This window comes from Panthera onca, chromosome E3 (genome assembly GCF_046562875.1).
Source record: "Panthera onca isolate mPanOnc1 chromosome E3, mPanOnc1 haplotype 2, whole genome shotgun sequence".
NCBI lineage: Eukaryota > Metazoa > Chordata > Mammalia > Carnivora > Felidae > Panthera > Panthera onca.
This window is the reverse complement of record NC_138354.1, coordinates 23,591,720-23,606,868: the sequence shown is the minus strand read 5'-3', so window position 1 is coordinate 23,606,868 and position 15,149 is coordinate 23,591,720. Positions and strand designations below refer to the sequence as shown.

The window sequence follows — 15,149 nt, the reverse complement described above, 5'->3', positions numbered from 1 at the left end:
TGCTCTCACAGGAAGGAAGAAAGTATGCTGGTTCAGCACAAACAGAAACCTGCTACATGTCATAGATTAGAAAATCTCAGAAAAGCACATATGAGAAAATAAAGATCAGCTATTATTCCGCAGTGACAGGCTTCCTTGATAGATCTTCTGGATTATGTTTTCATGAAGGAACTCTGTCAAGCTCAGAGGGTGATTCAACCCAGCGACATGACAGGATTTAAATAAGAACATGAGAAAGAGAAGAAAAGCAAAGAGATCTTTGGGGAGACAATAGACTAGCTATCCATGCTTCCTTGCCAACCTCCCACAACCAGTCAATCCCCAGGTCCCCACCAACCTCAGAACAAATTTCTGCTTCCTTGAATACCTCCAGTCACCCATCCATCCATTATCCATTTATCCACCCATCCATCCTACCACCCACCTATCCAATAAACTCTGAAGTCAGACTACCTGGTCCTGGGACCTGTTTCAAATCCAGGTCCCAACACATACCAGCTGTGTGACTTTGGGCAAGTTACTTAACCAATCCATGAATCAGTTTCCTTATTTGTAAAGAGGGGCTAATAACAGTTTCCACTGTCTAACATTATTTTGAGGATAAAATGAGATAAGGCAGATACTAAGTGCTTAGCTGAGACCAAGCTACCAAGACCCTTGGTAGAGTTTGCTAGCGTTGGGTTTCATTCTTGTTTTTACAACACTAGGTTATTTCATGATCAGACATTATCCAGGCTGCCAGGTAGCTAATGGGCTAAGGTTGATCAAACACTGCTTACTACAACTCTTTGCTGCCCTAGGGGCAGTTTCTGGCTACAAAGAACTGTGAGGACCACAGGAAAATGTCCTCCGGGACTTACTGATAAAAGAAGCTATTGTATCTCTAATTAAAACAAAAACAAAAACAAAAAACCAAAAAACAAACAAACAACAACAACAAAAACCAGCTCTGGCTTTGTAACTCCTGAAGGTTCTCAAGGCAGTTGCGGAACGCTGGGATCTGCTATTGCTGACTTAAACTTTTTGGCTTACAGCTGGGCACCTGAGAAATCAGCAAATTGGATCACTGGGGAAGCACATTTTAATGCAGATCTGAGGACAGGGACAGAACCAACGCCAACCTGCCCTTCACATCCTTGGCTGACAGTTTATGGAAATGGACAGGCTTACAGAACACTCCAGGAGCCAAGAGGGTGTCCTCATCATTTCCCCCTGGGGCAGAGACGTCCAGAGAGAGGGGAAGATTTGGGAGGTCACTGGCTGGTTCTCCAGATGGAAAACTGCAGTTGGAGTTCTGGGCCAAGGATTGGGATCTTGAAATAATGTCCTAGGCCTTCCTGAGTGATGAGTGCAATTCATGGCATAAGGGACATTGTGGTTGCCCTGAACCAGCCAGCTTGCTCCAGACACTTGACACTGAGTCTGAAAAAAGAGAAAAAGAACAAGATCAAGGCTTGGTATGTGCCCTCAGCCAAGGGTCAACTCATGGCCATGGGACGGCCCAGCCCATAGTCAGGGTCAGAAGTCAATCTGTGGTTAAGATCAAGGTTCAACCCAGATGAGGGCCAGGCCCAGTCAGTGACCAGGCTTTGCTTATCAGGCTTTTGGTGGAGGCTGCTCCCTTGCCAGCAGGCATTTCTCCAGGTGCTCTTGACATTCTCCTGGACCCTCTCCGCTACTTCCATGCCATTCCTTATTGCCCTCCTTCGAGGCTCCTGGCATCAGACATACCACCCTCATTCATCCTTGTCACATGGCATCCATCATCACCCAAGGGTTCTGTTGACTTCCTCTGACGATGTCAGCCCATGCTGCCTTATTTTCTTCTTGTAGTCACGCTTTTTCAGTTGAGACAGACACTCTGGCTCACGCGGCCTTCAACAAAGGAGCTGAATATTTTCACTCACTTAAATGAGACATGCAGATGCATCTAGCCTTAGGCATGGAAGCACCGAGGTGTTCTGTCAGTCATCGGGCTTCATCCATCCCTGTTACCCATTTCCGTGGTGTCCTTGCCTTTATTCTCAAAATCATCTTTCTCCATTGAGCAAGAAGATGGCCTCTGACATCCACCACCACCCCCCACAAGCCGTTATTGCTTTGACTCATTCATGTCTAAGGAAATGAATTTCTTCTTGCCCAGCTTAACACAGATCAAACTCACTAAGAGATTCTGATTGGTCCTGCTTGGGTCACATGTTCAGTTCTGAGCCAATCACTGTGACCAGAGAATGAAGCACTCTAGCGGGCCATGTCTAGGTCACATACTCATCCCTATAAGAGTGAATTCCAGCCAAATCACCAAGAATGGTGGCTGAACAAACAAGCATAGAGCCTCACCTTGAACAACTGGAACTTAAACCGTGAATAACCTACTCAATCAGGAGACCGCCCAACTCCATGAGTGCCTCCATTCCAATTGCTCTGTAGCCACCCACTACCTAGGCAACACCTTGGATATGAACTTCCTTCCCATCCCTCCACCCTTTCTGCCCTGTGCTCCCTCTACCCCAGCTTCTTGACCCAATCCAAATGTCCAGACTTTCTCAGCCTTCCCTAGACTCCCAGCTCATCGGCCCTCCCCTTTACCTTCTTTCCATCCTAGACCCCATGCTCAAACCTTTCTACCACCACCATCTTACTCTTTCCACCCTCCCCACCCTGTTCAGTCCAAATGGGAGTTCCTTCTTCCATCCCTGTGATCTCATCACTGGGGAGAGTCATGTAATTGTGTCAGTTGTACATATGCATGCCAATGGGGATTACTTAACATAACACTTCTAAAACTTTGGTGTGTATGTGATTCAGTTAGGGATCAAATTGAAAACGCAGTTGAAGGTTTCTTAGGTCTGGAGTGAAGTGTGCAGTTCTAACCAGCTCCCAGGTGAGGCCACTGCTGCTGGCCCTCCAAGCACACTTTGAGCAATTCTTCTTACTTTGGTGTCCCTCCTACTTCCCTCTGGAGAAGAACCTCCTGGGGCATTTGTTAAATATAAAGATTATCAAGTCTCTCCTCTGGAATTTCTGATTAAGTAGGTATCAATGGAAGGCCTAGGGACTCTGTCATTTTAACACATTCCAAGTGACTCTTATCTCCTGGGATAATTGGGAAATACTGCTGTATCATGGTCATTTGGGTTGAATGACTCATTTTGGCTTCCAGGACTTCTCTGTCACCTTCCCCACCCCTCTCACCTTCCGCAGGTGAGCTGGCCCCTACCTCCCAGGGAAAACCCAGGTAGGTGGGTTGGCCTAAACTCTTCTGCGAATAAACTTTAGCTACATCCCCCTTTGCCTTTGCTATTTTCTCTCCAGTCTTGGAGAAAGAGACACTTGTCCACCTTGGCCCATCCCACCTGCCTGCCTCAGCCACCTTGCTCTATCACAGCCCCTCTTCTTGCTTCTTAGCGATTCTCCTGACCCCTTCTCTGCCTGTGAAAATGCTCCTGTCCTAAAATCCCTCTCTATTCATACCCTGTCTTCCTCCTCCCTTTACCACCAAGCTTTTTTTTTGAAATCATTTTAGATTTATAAATGAGTCACAAAGATCGTGCAGCGAGTTCCCGTATACCCGTCATCCAGCTTCCCCTAATGTTAGCATCTTACAGAACCATGGCCCAGTTGTCAAACCTGAGAAATTGATGTTGGTACAATACTATGAACTAAACAACAAACTATATTCTCTTTCTCCAGTTTTTTCCACCAGTGTCCAAAACGAGTATATTTTTAGTTAGACAAGGCCTATCATTCTTTTAAAAATCAGAAAGTACAAATCTAAAAAGAGAAAAAATCACGGTCACCAAAGCCACCATCTAGACACAACTACAGCTAACGTTATGTTCTTCCACTACAATGCTTTATCCATATAAATCTTTTTTTTTTTTTTACAAAAATATGTTCACCCTACCCTTCAGTGTATTTTTCCCACTAAACACTGTATTATAAATGGCCTTCCATGTTAGTAATTATAACTCCAGATCATAATTTCTATTTTATTCAAATTTTTCTTTTAACTTTTTGATAGGTAATTGATTCAAAGTTCTAAAGGTAGAAAAGAGTGTTTAGCAAAAATAAAGACGTCCCATTTCGGGCAAAAGACATGAATAGACACTTCTCCAAGGAAGACATCCAGATGGCCAACCAACACATGAGAAAATGCTCAACAGCACTCATCATCAAGGAAATTACAAATCAAAACCACAATGAGATACCACCTTACACCTGTCAGAATGGCTCACATTAACAACTCAGGCAACAACAGATGTTGGCAGGGATGCGGAGAAAGAGGATCTCTTTTGCAGTGTTGGTGGCAATGCAAGCGGGTGCAGCCACTCTGGAAAACAGTATGGAGGTTCCTCAAAAAACTAAAAATAGAACTACCCTACGACCCAGCAATTGCACTACTAAATATTCATCCAAGGGATACAAGGATGCCGTTTCGAAGGGGCACATGCACCCCCATGTTTATAGCAGCACTATCAACAATAGCCAAAGTATGGAAAGATCCCAAATGTCCATCGATGGATGAATGGATAAAGAAAATGTGGTATATATATGCAATGGAGTATTACTCGACAATCCAAAAGAATGAAATCTTGCCATTTGCAACTACGTGGATGGAACTGGAGGGTATTATGCTAAGTGAAATTAGTCAGTCAGAGAAAGACAAAAATCATATGACTTCACTCATATGAGGACTTTAAGAGACAAAACAGATGAACATAAGGGAAGGGAAACAAAAATACTATAAAAACAGGGAGGGGGACAAAACAGAAGAGACTCATAAATATGGAGAACAAACTGAGGGTTACGCGAGGGGTTGTGGGAGGGGGGATGGGCTAAATGGGGAAGGGGCATTAAGGAATCTACTCCTGAAATCATTGTTGCACTATATGCTAACTAATTTGGATGTAAATTTTAAAAAATAAAAAATAAAATTAAGAAAAAAAAATTCTCATCACAAGGGAAAAAAAAAAAAGATGTCCCATTTCTCCATCACCCAGTCCTTTCCTATCCCAGATTATTGTGTAGATCACAAAATGTTGAAGACTGCAAGCAAATTCTGGGATGAATACACCATTATTTTACTTAGTTAATCCTTTATTGCTTGATACATGGGCTGTTTCCACTGGTTTACATTATAAGTGACACCTGGATTTAACAACCTTATAACTCCACCTTTGCCCAGTAGTCTAGTTATTTTCTTAGGATAAATTCCCCGTGGAGTGGCTAGGTCAAAAAGTTGACACTTTGGGGGGTGGGGGTGGGTCTCTTGATTTCAAATTGCCTTCTACAAAGATTAGACACCACTTCCCTACACCAAGGCCCCCCAGGCTATCAGGCTGTACCAATCAGATGGGCCACAGCAGTGTTGCTTTAATCTGTACTTCTTTTGTAACCAGACAGGTTGGGTTGTATTTATTCAGTATCCAGGTACAGATATATTTTTTGGAAGAAAACCTCAGATAGCTGCCTCACTTCTTCAATTCCTCATTGACTCTCAAACTCCTTACAGTCTGGGATCCAACTCCATCCCTCCCACATCATGATGCTCCAGCAAAGTTGGCCACAGAAGGACCCAATCAAATGGACCCTTCTCAGCCTTATCCCGTTAAATTTCCCTTTGTCACTGAATAGTATAGACTAGACCATTCTTTAAAACAAACAAACAAACAAACAAAACAAAACAAAACAAAACAAAAACCAAAGGGGCACCTGGGTGGCTCAGTTGGTTGAGCATCTGGCTTCGGTTCAGGTCATGATCTCACGGTTTGTGGGTTCAAGCCCTGGATCAGGCTTTGCACTGACAGTGCAGAGCCTGCTTGGAATTCATTCTCTCCCCTCTCTCTCTGGCCCTACCCCACTTGCTCTCTCTCTCAAAATAAGTAAATAAACTTAACTTTAAAAAAAAAAAAGCTTTTAAGAACATTCAAATACATGTTTTGCTGCCAACATAAGTTTTTCAATGGCGCCTGGGTGGTTCTGTTGGCTAAGTGTTTGATTCTTTGTTTCGGCTCAGGTCATGATCTCACAGTCTTGAGACTGAGCCCCAAGTCAGGCTCTGCACTGACTTGCAGCTTGGGGCCTGCTTGGGATTCTCTCTCTCTCACTCTTTCCGGCCCCTCCCCCGTGCTCACGCTGGGACGCTCTCTCTCAAAATAAATAAACTTTAAAAAAACATAAGTTTTTCATTTCGGAAGTGCTGGGGCACTAGGTAGGGATATACTTAACTTTATAAGAAACTGCCAGTCTGTTTTCCAGAGTGGCTGTACCATTTTACATCCCCACCAGCAGTGTGAGAATTCCTGTTGTTCCACATCTTCACAGCACTTAGAATTGTCCATCTTTGTAACTGCTGCCATACTAATAGGTATAAAGTGATATTGTGCTTTTAATGTGCATTTCCCTAACGACTAATGAATTTGAGCATCTTTCCATGTGCTTATTTGCTACCCATATGTCTTCCTCGATTAAATTTTTTAATAAAAAAAAATTGGTAACACATGCTCGAGGTTTTAAAAAAACTCAAAAAGTACGAAAGGGAAAAGCAAATCTCATCCACAGCACTGATCCCCCTGTGAAGGGGACTTTCCTCCAGTCACAAAGCCAGAGAGTGGTGGATCTTGGGATTTAAACCAAGGCAGCCTGGCTCCGAAGCCACACTCTTATCAATTTTCATATAAATCATAGCACTTCCAGTTGTATTCTGCTGCCTTTTTTCACTTCAAATTATCTGGGCTATTGTTCCACATCATTACTTATTGACCTCCCTTATTTGTTTTAACAACCCCATACCCTCCACTGAAATAATGTGCCATTATTTATTTGGCACTCCCCCAGCGATGGACGCTTGTTTCCAACCTTTGCTACAACAAATAATGCTGCACTCCATATCCTTGTATGTACCTCTCTGCATGCCTGTATAAGCACATCCATCCAAGGATTCCTAGAAGTGGAATTACTGGGCCAAAGGGTGTATGCCTTTACTCTTTTAGCGTGCCTATTTTCCCACATCCTCTTTCAACACAGTGTGAAACTTTCCCATTCTTGCTGGTCTGATAGATTTGTTCAAAATGGTGTCTCTTCACTGTTTAATCGTGCATTTCTTTAAAGATTTTTTTTCAATGTTTATTTATTTTTGAGAGACATAGAGAGACAGAGCATGAGCAGGGAAGGGAGACACAGAATTCAAAGCAGGCTCCAGGCTCTGAGCTGTCAGCACAGAGCCCCATGTGGGGCATGAACCCACGCACTGCGAGATCATGACCTGAGCCGAAGTCGGATGCCCAACCGACTGAGCCACCCAGGTGCCCCAATCATGCATTTCTTTATGAGAGAGGCTAAGTGTGTTTCCATGTCTTGAGAATCCAATTGCATTTCTTTTCCAGTGAATCAAAATTCTTCTTAAAATGCCTGGTGGTTTTTTCTTACTTCTCTGATCTTTCCCTCTTCCTCATCTTTGATGGCTTTCCTTCTGCCATATTCCCTCTCCTGGTGGCAGTTCTCCTTGGCTTTCTCTTTGCTTCTCTTCTCATTTTACTGCATACTTCTAGACTATCTTATTCTTGCCCCTTTGCAGCAGCCATTATCCTCTCCTTATTTGCAGTTAAAAAAAGGTATTTATTTACTTATTTTGAGAGAGAGAGAGTGCACATTCAAGCTGGGGAGGGGCAGAGTGAGAATCCCAAGCAGGCTCTGCGCTGTCAGTGTGGAGCCTGATGTGGGCTTGATCTCACAAACCGTGAGATCATGACCTGAGCCGAGATCAAGAGTTGGATGCTTAACTGACTGAGCCACCCAGGTACCCCTAATCCATATTTTTATGTAACTCTCTGGGAGCTCCAGATCCACATTTTCAGTTCCCTTCTAGGCATTTTTACATCAAAACCCATCAAACACCTCAAAAGTCTCTATGTTCAAAACTGAACTTGGTCTCTTCTCCCCCATAAAATATGTTCGTCTTCCCAAAATGTCAACGGGTGGCCCTTCCATCTACCCAGTTAGTCAGGCAGTAACAGCTAGAAGTCATTTTGCCCCACCCACAATCCAATCGGTCACCAAGTCCTAAACGATAGGCAGGCTTAAAAAGAGAGCTGCCTCAATGCACTGGACCAGAGCCACAACTTACACTTGTAAATCTGGGGACAGAGGACTTCATCAGGGGCTCTTTCAAACCCCCTTTGTCCTACACTCCTTTCTACTTGGTCCCAGGATAGCCCTTTCATTTAGCTTCTCCCTTGATTTCTGGATAACACCTTTTATCTTGGATATTACTGTGTTTAGGTGGAGCTAGTGAGTGCTGAGATTTTTACCTTCTCATGGCAAGGTCATGAGACCTTATCTTGGACCTTATTTCCAGATGCAGCACGTGAGGGAAAACCCAGTAATTCTGTGCTACAACTCAGCCACAGAGAAGTCTGGGAAGGCGCAGCCCCAGGAAGGGACCTTTCACTTGCTACAGGCTGGTGCATACCCAAGGCTACAAGAGAACCCAAGAGAGAGTTGAAGATGTACCTCCGGACTGGGGCAAAAGTTTTTCTCCTCTTATCTTCCCCAAATGTACTACAGATAATAAAAGCAAGTCTAGGTAGTAATTTTACATCGCAAAACTTTACATTGGTAAAAACTTTTGCTGTAAGCCAGACACTAGGCTGTTGTGCTACACTCATTGCACACCTTATTGAATCCTTACAGTGGCCCATGAAACTACTTTTATTCCCATTTTACAGAAAAGGAAACTGAGGCTCTGAGAACTTAAATAACTTTCTTTGACTGCAAAGTCCATACGTTTAATTACTTCCCACACTCCAGGACAGTGGCTCATGGGTGCAGAACCCCAGCCTGGAGGACTCAGCCACAAATATACTGCTTTCCTTTGGCCACCTGATGTCTCTTCTACAACATTTAGGGTCTGTCCAGTTTTCAGCCCTGGCTCACTCCTTGCCACTGCCACTGTTAGGCAGTTCCCACCACAGGCTTCCAGACCTCAGGGCACCAGCTGACGCTAGGGGAGCTCAGCTCTCTCTGCGCTAGGACTTACTTTGCTCCCTAAACTGCAATGAAGCCCCACCCACCAGTGTTCCAACATTCTTGCTGATCACCGGCTGCCATCTTTGTTTCCCTGAAGCTGGCCATATAGTCTTACAGTGAATATTTACTCAACAATCTGTGACACACACTGGACATGGGACAAAAACAGTGCCTAGCACTGTGGCTCATATACACTGGGCTCCTCGTAAATGTTTTTTGAACGGATGAATGAATGAATGAGCAGGCACTGCCATACTCTGTAGGCTACATGCTACAGGGGAAGACAGATCAGTAAACAGAGTTAGAACCCCAGGTGGTGAGTCCTGTGACAGGCAGAATACAAGAATTTCTAAGAGCACAGCACAGGGTATCTACTTGGGGGAACTTCCCGGAACATTTCCTGGAGGAAGCAGGGTGTAAGCTGAGGCCTGAGGCATGGCTTGTTCAGCCAAGTGATGGAGAGTGCGGCAAAGTGAGAATGAGGTTTATCGTGAGGAAAAACTCTACCCCACAGGTAAAAAATATGGCAGGCCAGAAACATTCAGGAATCTCTTTTCTTAAGATATACTGAGCTTCAACCAGACTGAGGGTAGGGACTGCCAAGCCACTGATTCATTCCAGACAATAAAAAACCCATTCCAGGAGTAGGTGGAAGAGGCCAAAAGATCCCCCATGATCCATGCTACCTCTAAGTACACCAGCTGGGGACAGCAGTGGGTGCAGTCAGTGAGGATGATGGTCAAGGTGGGGGCAGGGAGACATATCCAACAATGTCCCAAGAGATATGCTAGATTAAACAGGGTGACCCCATACATGGCCCTCAGTAAGGCCAGCTGGGCTTGCTTAAGAAGGTGTCATGGCTCCAGTTAAATCTGAAGATAAAAGAGGTTACTGGGCACAAAGGTGAAATCCCCAGTGCATCTGTTCTGGGCTGAAGCTCCCTCCCCATCTCCGCAGGTTGCTGACTCTTTAACAGGGCAAAGTAAAGGTACAGTAAATATAAACTTTTCCCTCCTCTCTTTATCCAGGCCAAAAACATTCAAACAGAATGTAACCCATCTTAACGCCCAGTGTTGAACAAACATAGGCCTCCTTCTCTAAGAATGAGGAAATAGGGAATCATGACTGCACATATACAGAGATCTAGCAGGTCAAAAGGATGCTGATATGAGGGATTAGGGCAAATGTCCCAGGATAAGTCACCCTGATGGCCCAGAGGACAAAATGTAAAGGAGAAAATTTGCTAATTTGTAGTCTTAAAGATTAGAAGCTGCTGAAGCTCTCAAACAATTCTCTCTCTTTTTAAAATGTTTATGTATTTATTTATTTTGAGAGAGAGCAAGAGTGGGGGAGGGGTAGAAAGAGAGAATCCCAAGCAGGTTCCACACTGTCAGCTGGGAGCTCAGGGCCCCACCCTACAACCCTGAGATCATGACCTGAGCTGAAATCAAGAGTCAGACACTTAACAGACTGAGCTACCCAGGTGCCCCTCTCAAACAATTCTTAATAAGAAAATAACTCTAGGCTATAAAATTATTCTGGAGATGGAAAATATATCTACTGAATTTCAAAGGGACCTAGAGGCAGTTAGTTAACAGAAGATTGGACGTTGCATAAAATCAAGTCAATAAATCTGAAGATCAGATTAGAGGGTTCTAAAACTCAGAGAGAAAAAAAATGAAGGAAAAAAAAAGATAAGCAGAAAGGAGAAGAGATTCAAGGGATAAATGTGCATGTAATTAAATCCTTAGAAAAACAGAACAGAGAAAAAGATTCAAGGGAATAACAGAAGTGGTCACAGAACAAGAAGTAAAATGATTCCTTGACAGTTAATTAAAATCAGCAAAAAAAAAAATTAATGAAAACCTCCAAAATGTATATATATATTTTTAAATTTTGGTGAAATTTAAAAAATCTCATATATACAGAGAAATTCCTGCAATATCCCAGGCAGAAAAACGAAGTTACATCCGAGTAAGGTTGTCAGCAGACTTCTAAGATTTAGACACCATAGTCGTGCTGGAGAAAACATGCAAGATTTTTAGTAGAGAAGATTGTGGTCCATTTATATACAAGTGAAACACCTAAAAAAAAAGGTCTGGCAAGCAGGAGTTCAGAAAAGATACCACCCATGCACCTTTCCAAAACAAATTTCATAACGAATTTCTCCAGCCTAAGGAACAATACCAAGTAAAACTCCCAGGAACAGGAATGGCAACAAACACATTAGGAAAGAGAGATAAGCAATGTGGATCTATAAAAAGGCCAGGGAATTTTAAAAACACCGATCATGATTCAAAACCTTATCTGTTGCCACCTAACAAATTACCCTAAAACTTAGTGACCTAGTAGCATTTGAATTTTTTTAAAATGCTTATTCATGTCTGAGAGAGAGAGAGAGAGAGCGAGCAGGGGAGGGACAGGGAGAGAGGGAGACACAGAATCCGAAGCTGGCTCCAGGCTCTGAGCTGTCAGCACAGGGCCCAATGTGGGGCTCGAACTCATGAACTGTGAGATCATCATCTAAGCTGAAGTTGGACTCTTAACCGACTGAGCCATCCAGTCTCCCTTACTATTTATTTATTTATTTATTTATTTATTTATTTATTTATGAGAGAGAGAGAGAGAGAGAGAGAGAGGAAGGGACAGAGAGATAGAGGAGAACAGAGGATCTAAAGTGTTCTCTACACTGATAGCAGTGAGCCAGATGCGGGGTTCGAACTCAAGAACCTGTGAGACCATGACGTCAGCCAAGGTCAGACCTTCAACCGAATGAGCCACCCAGGCGCTCCATTCGCATTTGAACTGGTAGACTAAGTAAAACAGATGGCCCTCCCCAATAGGAGGGGACACCTCCAATCCTCTGCCGCTGAGGACCAGAGCAGAACAAGAAGGCAGAGGAAGGATGATCCACTCTCCCTGCTCGGCTCTCGGTTGAGCTGGGACATTGGACATCGATTTTCTTCTGTGCCTGGACTGGGACTGACGCTGTGTGATATATATATATATACACACACACACACACTATTGTTTCTGTGTCCCTGCAGAACCCTAATACGACCAAGGGATGGAAGCCCAATTCTCAAGCAGCGTAAGTTAAAAAAGGAATTTATTGTTGAATGTAACTGAAAAATCTAGAGATAATGACGCAGGTTTCAGGCATGTCTTGATCCGGGCGCTCAAATGATCTCATTTGGGCTGTAATTTTCTTTTAGTCCTTCAGAAAGGCTCTCTCAATTCTGATGGCCAAAATGTACTCAAGCAGTCTAAGACTTACATCCAAAAAGCCTAGCAACCCCCGAACAAAGACAGAATCTCTAGTAGGCAAGGGCTGGGAAGATTTCTGATCAGCCTAAGTCGTGCCACATATCTATTCCTGAAGCTATCACCGTAGCCAGGGTGGTAGGGAGCTCTGATTGGCCAGGCTTATGCATGTAATGTATTCTTTTAAACTACATAAATGGTATCAAATCATACATATGCTAGTTTTAAAATACACCCACAAATTCTTTCACATCCTTCCTTTGAAAAATGGAGCCTAATTTCTCTTCCTTTAAGCGTAAACTAAACTCAGTGACTTATTCCCAATGAATAGAATGTGGCAGAAGGGATGGCATGTGGCTCCCAAAACGAAATTATAAAAGACATTGCTGCTCCTGCCTTGTGCTTTTGTGGATCGCTTACTCTGGGGGCAAGTCAGCTGCTATGTTGTAAGGGCACTCAAGAAGTCCCATGGAGAGGTTTACAAGGGGAGGAACTCAGGCCCCTCACGAGCAATCAGTGTGAACTTACAGCCAGGTGAATAAGGCGCCCCAGAAATGGATCGCCCAGTCCCAACCAAGTCTTCAGATGACTGCAGCCCCAGCTGACATCTTGGCTTTAACTTCATAACAAACCCTGAACGGGACCTCCCACTTAAATTCATGACTCACTCAAACCAGGAAGATAATAAATGTGTGTGGTAGTTTCAAGCCACTAAGTTTGGGGATAATTTGTCACATGGCAATAGATAACCAATATACTTATCACCCTGCAACATGCTTTTTTTTCATTCAGTATTGTGTTTTTCAGCTCTAGCCATATTGATGCATATAGTACGGGTTATTTATTTTAATTGCCACAATCACATCTTATTCATCCATTCTCTTACTGCTGGGTATATCGGTTGTTTCCAGTTTTGTTTTTGTTTTCTTTTGCCATTACAAACTGTGCCTCAGTGAACAAATCTGTATATGCTTCCTTATGCACGTGTGTAAAGGCTTTTTAGGCAACAGGCACTAACATTTTTCTAGAGTGCTCATTTGTTCTCCCAAATCAATGTCCCCAGACCCTCTCCCACTTACAATGTCAGAGAATACCATTTCTCCCGCATCACTGTCAGACTTTCAAAGGCTCTGCCACTCTGGGGCGCCTGGGTGGCGCAGTCGGTTAAGCGTCCGACTTCAGCCAGGTCACGATCTCGCGGTCCGTGAGTTTGAGCCCCGCGTCAGGCTCTGGGCTGATGGCTCGGAGCCTGGAGCCTGTTTCCGATTCTGTGTCTCCCTCTCTCTCTGCCCCTCCCCCGTTCATGCTCTGTCTCTCTCTGTCCCAAAAATAAATAAAAAAAAAAAGTTGAAAAAAAAAATTTAAAAAAAAAAAGGCTCTGCCACTCTGAAGAGGGAAGAGAATCCATTGCTCGAATTTGCATTTGCATGATAACCAGTGAGCATGCCCACTCAGAGCCTCTCACGACCTAGCCATCCTCTCCTGGCACCCGGGAAGCACACCTGGGACCAGAGCCCTCACCAACACAGAACATGTTGCCCATCAAAAAATCACTTTCAAGGACCCTCACCTCCCAAGGGATTCGCATGATCCTCCGTTTCCCGGACAAAGTCTCTTCTTTGCCACTGACCTGATGGAATACAAAGAATTGCCGCAGCCAACAGCCATTTCCAGGAAAGATGCAGGCTTCAGACTGAGGTCGGAACTCACTCAGTTCCAGGACTGGGAGCTGGTGCCACCCCTCCCCTTCCCCTCAGGAAGTGTGGCAGCAGCCAGCCAGGCGCTCAGCCAGAGTACAGAAACTTCCACCAAAAAACACCCAAGAATTCTGCCCTCTGGAGGGTTGCCCAGTGGTGCAAAGGGGACTAGGGAGGGAAGAGACATCGGCAAGCTTCCCAGTGCAAGCATCAGGCACCTGCCAGGGCCTACATGCCCCTGTCTATACCCTGAGCACCTGGCCAGTGGGAACAGAGGAACAGGGACCTGGCCTCAGATTTCCCTTACAGTTGGACTGTTCTCATGGGACCCCCAGAACCAGCCCCGGCGTCCAGCAGAGCGTGTCTGCTCTCAGCCTGGCTCCCACTACCTAGCTACCAAGATGGGGCCCACCATGCCGACTTCTTTCCACAGCTTCAGGAACGGGGTTAGGCGTCTGTAGTGGGATACACTCTCTATCACCACGAAGTCATGCAAAACACCTTTCCAATTTTCATACCCACATGCCACTGCACAATTGTTTTTAACATCTACCAAATACTTTTTTTTTAATTTAAATTCAAGTTAGTTAACATACAGTGTAATAATGGTTTCAGGAGTAGAACCCAGTGATTCATCACTTAACATGTAACATCCAGTGCTCATCCCAACAAGTGCCCTCCTTAATGCCTATCACCCATTTACTGATCCCCCCCTACCCCCACCCCCATCAACCTTCAGTTTATTCTCTATTTTTCAGAGTCTCTTATGGTTTGCCTTCCCTCTCTGTTTTTATCTTATTTTTCTTCCCTTCCCCCCTGTGTTTCTCAAATTCCACATATGAGGGAAATCATATGATCTTCCACATATGATCTGAAATCATCTTTCTCTGACTGACGTAGCATATTACCCTCTGGGTCCATTCACATTGTTGCAAATGGCAAGATTTCATTCTTTTTCATCCCCGAGTAGTACTCCATTGTGTGTGTCTGCCACATCTTCTTTACCAACTATTTTCAATTTAAACACATTAATTATAAAAGGAAACTTTACATCCCTACCCAGCATCCATTGTGAAAAAGAAAAGGCAACTGTAGAATATAATAAAAATAAATGATGTTAGTAAGCTCTACTAAACACCATTGTCTGTTCTCTTCATT

At 44.0% G+C, this 15,149-nt stretch overlaps 1 long non-coding RNA gene across 1 annotated transcript in view; it reads right to left on the bottom strand.

The window, feature by feature from the left end:
- Positions 1 to 15,149, bottom strand: part of LOC132689222 (uncharacterized) — a 117,889-nt gene that overhangs the window by 53,350 nt on the left and 49,390 nt on the right. The window contains exon 5 of the long non-coding RNA XR_009614916.3: positions 1,171 to 1,422. This is a non-coding gene — a long non-coding RNA (uncharacterized LOC132689222). The remainder of the gene's footprint in view (positions 1 to 1,170; positions 1,423 to 15,149) is intronic.